The sequence below is a fragment of the Rousettus aegyptiacus genome, unplaced genomic scaffold (genome assembly GCF_014176215.1).
Source record: "Rousettus aegyptiacus isolate mRouAeg1 unplaced genomic scaffold, mRouAeg1.p scaffold_m13_p_1, whole genome shotgun sequence".
Taxonomy (NCBI): domain Eukaryota; kingdom Metazoa; phylum Chordata; class Mammalia; order Chiroptera; family Pteropodidae; genus Rousettus; species Rousettus aegyptiacus.
In genome coordinates, this window is record NW_023416284.1 from 124,707,564 (window position 1) to 124,716,880 (window position 9,317).

General features: G+C 36.4%; 1 long non-coding RNA gene across 2 annotated transcripts in view; it reads left to right on the top strand.

Annotated features, from left to right (window-relative positions):
- Positions 1-8,816, top strand: part of LOC107513204 — an 83,632-nt gene extending 74,816 nt beyond the window's left edge. For both annotated transcript variants that reach the window (XR_004950554.1, XR_001597492.2), the window contains one exon: positions 1,733-8,816. This is a non-coding gene — a long non-coding RNA (uncharacterized LOC107513204). The remainder of the gene's footprint in view (positions 1-1,732) is intronic.
- The last annotated feature ends 501 nt before the right edge of the window (positions 8,817-9,317 follow it).

Here is a 9,317-nt window from a genome sequence, read left to right on the forward strand (position 1 = left end):
TCATGTTGGTGGCCGAAGCCTCGATTCCCATTTGTTTTAGAATTCACACCAGATGGAAAGGGTGTTGCTTGTTGGACTTTCAGAATGACAAACATTTACCACAGTTCCCTGCTTTGGTTGCCACAATCAACATATTTTTTTTTTTTTCCACTTAAAATTTCTTCTATTCCATCTGAAGGCTTTTGCCTAACCTATTACAATTTGGGTTATATGGTCGTATGTATCTCATGATAAGTGTTCAGTCTTGACTAGGCCAGTTATAATACATGAGCATTTTCTTAGAAGGAGAATAGTAGTTTTTGAGAAGTTCATAAAATTGATGGAATCCTAAAGAACTAGACTTGGAAAATGGGCAAGAACCAACAGACATAAAAACAATCAAGGATGCGGCCATAGGAGTAGCCCATTTGTGATGCCAATACAGGTGCCATTACTATTAGCCATTTGTTGCAGCTGCCGCTGGACTCTGCTCCCAAGGAAGACTAACCATCATGGTACAATATTTTCAATTTAGTGCCAGGTACTACAAATAATGCAAATTGTGTCAAGGCTGCAAATAACTAGCACCAGGATAAAGTCCCAAGTTTGAGTGTCTGACTTGTCAGGCCTCAGAGTTAGGAAAGGGAATATCTTACCCTTTAGCTTCTTTAGTCAGTTCAAGATTCAAATAAAACGGCATCTGGGCAACCCCAAATGATAGATGTTTACTATAACATATTTTTACTTGCATTAATATTTAGAGTTTTAAAAAGTTTAAGTTATTAACTTTTCTTTGTATTTTATGCCACTTTGTTGAAAATAAAGTATTTCCAAATTTGTGAATTTATGAATTGAATGTGAATTAACATTTAAATAATATTTGCACTGGAATTTTTCTAGTTATTTATTTACTCAATAAAAATATTTTTTAAAATCAACATTCAAAACCATTTATATAAAAGGTTTCTTTCAATATTTTGATATAAAATTCTTTTTAGGATATGCCACGATCACTTCTTCCCCAACATTAGGTTAGAGATTTTAAGTTCAAACATTTTTCTAATCAAACAACTACCAATAAATAATTTTAATGCTTAATAATTAAATTGATGAGGTATCCAGCTTTTAAGTGAGAATAGGTGATTTATTAAATTTTGATGTGGTAATTATAAGTTCAAATATAACATAGGGTCAGTTGTAATTAGCTCACAACCTTGAAAAATTAAACAAAATGATGATAATCTTATTTTTAAGGAAAGCATCTTTTACTACATTTGATACATTTTTAACTTCTCATACCATCAAAAATGGTGGTGAACAAAATGATATAACTGTTTGATGATTTTATTAGAACACCTTATGTATTGATTTATTGTAACAATTTAATTGATATTCAATGTGAAAAAATATTTTTAAGTCTCAGGTTCTATTTGTCTATTTGTGTTGTAACTGTCATCAAAGACTTCCATCTGAGGGATGATTCATATAGTCATCAAAAGGATTTTAAAATGATTTCATTTAGTTTTCTATTATAAATGTAGTATATACTCAGTATAGAAATTTAGAAAATACAGAAAAGCAATGAGACAAATAATCGGTTATGTTCCCGCTTTCCATATATAACCACTATTGACATTTCGATATATTGCTTTTCAGTTTTTTTTTCCTATGTCTACCTCTATGTACATGTGTGCATGCATATGTGCGTATATTATTATGCGTGTTACCTAACAACCTGCTTTTTTTCCCCCAGAGGATATGCTCGTGAAGCAAGAAAGGGGCCTTGGACTACAGACATGTTTAAAAGGTATGTCACGAATGCTGACTTTTTTCATTTTAGAAGCTAATTTTTGTTTGGCTTTGCCTGGTGTAAGAATATACAAGTGAAATTTATTACAGGGCCTTTCTGGCAAGATCCATCCCTAGGGTCATTCAGAGGCTGTGCTCCTCAGTTATAGATTTTCTGCTTCCTGGAAATCCTCAGATCCTTCTCTGTGATACCAGATCTCTGCTTCTTGTAACACCACACCTCACCACTGCCAACACGATCTGTTGTAATGAACATTTTTTTCCTTGTGTTCTTCAGGATTCTTAATCTCACTGTCTTTTTCCTGAATCAAATACACTCAATTTTGGCTTCAAGTTAATTTTCCATCTGCTTTATCCCAATGATTTCTGAGTTTATTCAGTGGTGAGAGCATTGGATTGTTCTATTTCATTCTTTATCACACTTTAGGAGGACAGATTATCTAACTGTTCTGGGCCTCAAGTTCCTCATAATTAAAATGAGAATTTAGGGTATATACTCTCTAAGGTATTTTCCAGAGCTAACATGAAATATCTATATGTCTATAAAATGAGTGTAGAAGAGTGGAAAGGGCCTGGGCCATGCATCAAAGAAAGCTAGGTGCAAATCTTGGAGCTCTGTGACTTTTGCTTTGCAGCTTACTGTTTTCAGACTTGTATTTTCCTTTTCATTTGTTTTTCATTTTGTTCCTCTGAATAAATTCCACTGCCCTGTCTTTGAGTTCGCTGATCCTTTCTTCCATTTCTTCTGGTGTGATGTTGAGTCCCTCTATTGAATTATTCAGTGCAGTTATTGTATTTTTCACCTCTGTGTTTTCTTTTTGGTACATTCTTATATTTTTTATTTCTTTGTTGAAATTCTCATTTTATTGCTGCACTGACCTCAGTGAACATCTTTATGATGATTACTTTGAACTCCTTGTTAGGTAAACCACTTACCTTCATTTGATTAAGGCCTGTTTTCGGGGTCTTGTCTTATTCTTTTGTTTGGAACATATCCCTTTGTTTCTTCATTTTTTCTTTCTTTTTTTTTTTTGACTCTATGTGCTGATTTCTGTGCATTCAATAAAACAGAAGCCTCTCCCAGTCTGGAAAGAGTAACCTCTGTAGAAGATAAAACTTGTCCTTCACCCTGACTCTAGTTCTTTGGCGTCTCTCCAACCTTTGCGATTGTCCATGCCTTCTTTGTTCTTAGTGGGTCCCAGTTGTTGAGGGTATGCCAAGACCTGACAGTGCCCCAAGGGGAAGGTCTCAATTTGCCTAACTGGAAATAGGCTAATTGGAAGCTGGACCCTCAGACAGCAGCTTTTAAAGAATATAGTTAAACCCCTTCCAGGGAAAAACTAGGAGATGGACATTTCTGTCTGTTTTCTCTGCGCTGAGCCCTGAGGGGATAGCCTGTTAAGAACTGTTTCTTTGTTTACTATAGTCTCATGGGTCTCATGGATGCAAGCCTCGTTGCCATTCAGAGCTAGGTATTTGGGGAATCATCCCTCAGATGGAAGTCTTAAAAGTCAGGGTACTAGATGTTGGTGCCAAACCCTTCACTCCTCAAGAAGCAGCTGGAGATTGTGAGTCCCTCCGAGTTGTATGTTGCTGTGCCAGGGGTGGGCTTTATGGCAACAGTGTGTCTCAGCCTTTCCCACCCAGTTTGATGTGAGGTTTTTCTTGTTCACCCAATGTATAGGAGTTACTTAGCTAGTTTCTGGATTTCTTTTAAGGGGAGTCGTTTCGTGGCTAGCTGTGGATTCCATGTGCCTGTGGAAGGAGGTGATTTCAGGAACCTCCTAGGTCACCATCTTAGACCAGAATTCCTGAAGCTTGTATTTTCTTATATATTAAAAGGGGTAAAGAAGTGATTGTGTTTGGCTACATGTAACAGAACTCTGAAGGCAATGACTTGAACAAACAAGAGGTTGACTTTTCTCATTTATTGGGAAGTAAGAAAATAAACATTTCAGAACTCGTGTGTCTGCTTCATCATGCTTCATCATGTTATTATCCTGAGCTACTTCTCATTATCTGCTCCATCATCCTTAGTGTATGGTTTTCATCTTTACGAGTGCACCACTAAGCACAGTATCCATAGTCTCAGCAAGAAAGGAAGGGTGGTGTTCAAAAGGGACATGAATTTTCATGAGAAAAACTAGTCTCACCAAAAGTGACTTCTACTTTGGCCTCATTGGCCAGAGCTACAAGGGAATCTAGGACAGGAGTCCCCAACCCCTGTTAGGAACCAGGACACACAGCAGGAGGTGAGCTGTGGGCAAATGAGTGAAGCTCCATGTGTATTTGCAGCTGTTCCCCAGTGCTAGCATCACCGCCTCAGCTCCACCTCAGATCATCAAGCTTCACCTCAGGTTCTCTTAGGAGTACCGTATCCTGGTGCCAAAAAGATTGGGGACCATTGATCTAGAATATTATATTTTTGAATGTGTTGACAACTTGAATAAAATTTGGGTTCCGCTAGTAAGGAAAAAGGTGGGAATAGATGATGAGTAGGCAACATCAACGTCTGCAAGAAGGAAAACTTAAATAACTTCCTCTGGTTGGTTGGAGATCATATGAAATGACACATGTGTGATACAGGATACATCTTGAGTGTTTGAATAATGACTTCCCTATTTTGTGGTTATTATTATTTCATGCTGAAGCGACTATTTGTGATGGTCATGAAAATGATGCTTGTATGACATTGTTACATTTAAAATACGTAAAATCTATCTAAAGAATGTAAGAGGTGTCTATTTCCTCCATTTTGCATAAGTTCCGTTTTGTTATCCAATATAGCTTGAGTCAGCTATCTCATTTTTATTTTGCCTACTAGAGATTTAAAAAATAAGAAAATGTGAGTAAATTGAAAATATATGTCTTTAATGCTTAAAAACATAAAAAATCTAAATAAAATAGTAAAAAAAGTAAACGGTAAAGCCAGATTAACTTTGGGAAATGTTTAATACTTTGGGGAGTCTTAATACAGGAGAAAATCCTATCAGTTAGAGAAAGTGACTACTTATATAGTGTAGTTCAAGAGGAAATTGGAAAACATATTTTCTTTGGAAATGCTTCCTTGCCCAAAACGATTCCTACTATTCTTTTTGTTAGTCTGCCACATGCCTGAAATGCTCATGGTGAGAATCATTATGAGAATATATTTCTATAAGTATCCTCCTAAAATGTGTTATCTGGGAAAAAATATTCTGACTGCAACATTAGCAAATACATATTTTTAAAAAATAATATCAGCAATTGTAGTTTACAGGCTGCTGTGAAATTTGGTAAAAACAAGGTCCATCTTTTGGCTAGAAAAAAAGAAGATTTGAAATTTAGAATATCAGCAATATGAGGAAATTAAGAGAAACCAAAAGAGGGCAGGTGAGGATTAGAAAGTTCAAACACAATGGAAGACTTAGGCATGTTTCTTCTTTTAGTGCACCAGTGTACAATACCAACACTGAAACACTTCATTATCATCACCTAGGTATTACAGAGTAGAATGCTTGACTTAAATTCCACTCAAGGACTCCGATATTTGACAGGAAATACTTACAGTGACATTTCAGATATGATTAGACCCTTATTCCATGTGCTCCTTCCACCTCTGTTGCTGCTCACTGTCATTAAGCACTGTGGAGGTGGGGATGTTTTACAGTTTATAATGTCTTTGTGATCATCAGAATGGTACCATTTAGACTACCTGAATGTTCACATTTGAGAAATTTCTTAAAGTTGATTGAAATAGAAAGAAATAGCTTCTTTCCCCTAGACTGTCAAATATTTTTCTTTGAATACAGTGTGCTGCATTAACATTAATTTGCATGGTCAGGGGAGCAGGAGGAATATTGAGTGGTCATGTAATTCATTAGACTAAATTGCACTTACTTCTTTAAATCAATTTACTTTAAAGGTTTAGATTAGATCTCTAATCCACTTGTTTTTCTTAGTCTTTGAAAATTCCCCCTTATGTTTATTTAGCAAACCCTTATTGTTACTTATAAAATGTCTTCATAGGCAATTTAAATATTGACAGATTTAATCCTTATAAATGCAGCGAGTTAGGTATTCTTATTATTACCACTCATCAGTGGAGGAAACTGCCACAGAGAGGATGAGCAACTTGCCTGAGGTCATGCAGCTAGCCAGTGGGGGAGCCATCCTTCAAACCTAGCAGTCTGGTTCCAGGGCCCACGCTTTAAGCTACTCCATATAGTTAGTGTTCTGGGCCTTGAGGAACATGCTGCAGACTGATTCACAACCTATCTTTCTTAGTTGTCTGGCATTTTAACGTAGAATATTTTGGTAGTATTTCACCTGTAACCCATCTTATTTTTATACAATAGATCCGCAACCGTGACATTAAATTGATCAGGTGTCAGATTTTATTCATCTAAGTAGCAATCTTTTCATTTCACTTTCCAAAGGTAGATAAAGATATAGAATTTCTTCCTTTATTCTCATAATTATACCATCTCCTCATGTATCTTCCATACAAATAATCCCCACCAAAAACATTAAACATTTGGATACGTAAGTGAAAATCTAAAAAAGCTTGTAATGGCAGGCAGTAAGCTACTGTGTCATTAGTGTCATGGTGCTAGAGTCTTAATGTGCAAAAAATAATTTTAGGAAACCTTCCTAATGTCAGAGGACACCCAGTTTTTATTTTCGGTGAATTGGCCATGTCTATAACCTATTACACATTATTCTTAGGACAACTAGAGGGACCCAAGAGAGCTGAATGAGTCAAGAATGAGAATAAAAAAATAGAGATTTGAAAAAATTATGCATATATTTGTAATATATGTGTGTGTGTGTGTGTGTGTGTGTGTGTGTATGTGTATCCTTTAGCCAAATAGAACCATACTTTGATTTTTGGGGATACCTATGTGAAAAAGGATGATGAGTTTTCATTCTGCGTGAAAATGAACCCCCAATTGTGTTTAAAGGGCCAGTGGTGTTGGAGCTCATGCTTACCAGCTCACAAGAACACTAAATGTTTGCAATTTTTCCTCCTTCTGCATTCGGTGACTCATGTTTTAGCTTTAAATTAGCCATGGCGAGAGTATTTACATCACGGAAATCAGGAAACAGTGGAAATCAAAGCCTTTTCTTTTACCCCAGAGGCAGTTGTCAAACATTGATGAACACACCACTGGGTGCTTGGAAACATAATTAATGCGTAATAGTTAAAAATTTCCCTCTAATAATTTAAAAGAAACAAACAGACAATAGAAATAAATAGAACCTCTGACTTTGCTTTGCTTATTTTTTGTGCTATGTTTTTGTGATTGAAAGCCTGTCTTAGGAAAAGATAATCAGTCCTAAGAACACCAAATTCACTACTGAACCTTGTAACCAGACCTTTTAAAACACAATCTGTCGGCCTTGGAAAGCTTTGTCAGGAAGAGAGCCCTCACTGGGTTTTCATTTCCATGTTCCACCAGACATTCACAAAGAAAAATTACTTCCTACTGAGTATCCATTAGCCCCCAGCACTGATGCTAATGAGCAAACTGCAAGTGAGCTGGAGAGCAAATGGATATGAGTCACCAAATACACTTAGCTGGCGCTTCCTGCTCTGCCTCCTGCGTCACTGCAGACACTTGTTCCTTAGCAGCCCGGGTGAAAGTCACAGTCCCGCAGTCATATATTGGTGGGGGAACTGCTGATCCGAAGGACGCACTAATTTGTACTTGTGAAATCATCAGTGCACATACCTCCCTATATTCAGGCTTTGTATCTAGGTTGAAATGCTCTTAAATGAATAATATTAAGCTAAGAGCACAGACCCTTTTAAAATATATTGCTTTATCAGGAACAGAAAGCCAAACAAATAGGATTGAGACCAAGCCATTTTTTTTCTGTGCAAATATAAAGAAACTAAGAGGCAAATAATGCCAAGTACCACTAAGCAGCCAAGAGGAGGGAAACAGTAACCGCTGCTCCAAAGGAGGCTTCTATGGTGGGATTTTGTTTGTTTACTTTTGTTTTGTACCTTCCTAATTGCTGATGGCTGCAAGTAAAAGAAAGGAAGGAGAAGTCTGTAGCTCTAGGGCTTTCCTAGGAATACTTCTCAGTGTTGACTAGTCAACAAGTAGCAGATGGAAAAAAAGAAAGATTTCTGATTAGCTTTTGGTGACACACTTTGTGAACATGGGCTACTAATGGGAGCTAATGGTGATTTCAAGTTTATGTTTATGAACAAACAATGTGGATGCCTTCCTTGGTGAGTGGTTAGTACTCATTCATTAAGGGACATTTTTATTTTTAAGAATGATGTTTGTCAACCAGGAGGAGGTAAGCATAATGAGGCAAAACTTTGTTTCAGTGGGAACTCTTGTAATGTTTGAGTCTAATTTATTTGTTTATATTCTTCTTGGTTCTCAAAATTATTTAAATCATTCTGAAAGAATACATGATACAACCTAGTAAGCAAATTGAGCAAAAGAGAAAATAAACATGAAAAAATAACATAATAATAAATGGGGTGAGGTTAGTTCACAGTCTGTGTGACTGAGACTTCCTTTACGTGTACTAGAAGTGGGCCATAGATTTAGCAATGAGCCTTTAGGAAATCAAGGTAGGGAAGACAATATGATGAATTATTGAGTCAATGTTTATAGGATGAAAACAAACCAGTTGCTCAGACAAAGGCACTGCTATCTCACACCGAGTAGTAAAAAAACTGACTGAAAAGGTCAGTAAACATTTATAAGTTGGGAGGCACACCGAGTAGTAATAAGTACTGGGTCTGATGGATGTCACCTTTAGTTTTCTGAAGAACATTACATTTAAAAATGTAACAACCAACATTTTAGTACTAAAATGCCAAAAGTTATACTTAAAAATGAGTACCAAAAACCAAAAAACAAAAAGAACCTCAAAACAAATGAGAATAAATTTAAACGAGAAGCATTTTAAATGGTTAGTAAAATTAATAGAAAGGAATCTACTTTTATGGTTTTAAAATTGTTAGGTAACTAGTCAGACATGAGCAACAGGGAAACAAAGAAATAGGGGCCCAGCTCTGTAATCACAGAAACTTCCCTTGAAGACCTTCCTTAAGTACCTCCCAGAAATACCTCTCTTTTAGGGTTATAAATTACCCCAAATCCTAGAGCATGAAGGCCATTAAAAGCTGCTGGCCTAACCAGCTACAAAACCAAACTCTGATAGGCCCCAATGGTAACAAAATAATATAACAATCAATTGAGTAGTAGTAAAAATTACTCAATACTGCAAAGATAAGTAGGCCTTAGAAGTAGGTCTTTTATTATTACAAAACCTCTCTAACAGTTTTAACCATGGACACTCAGAAGAATCAAAGCGAATGGACCCTGAACCACAGCTCTCTTCAGTAAACATTCTTCTTTGGTACCTAGCTTCACAGTTTAAACTGAAGAAGATTGCCTGTTCATGAGGCAGTTTTTATCTTTGGCAGTTTGTTCTCTTTTTCCCTTTTGTAGAAGGACCACTGTAGACTGAAACTTATCAAGAACCCAGCTGTGCATGTAAGAGTTGATGCTTAAACA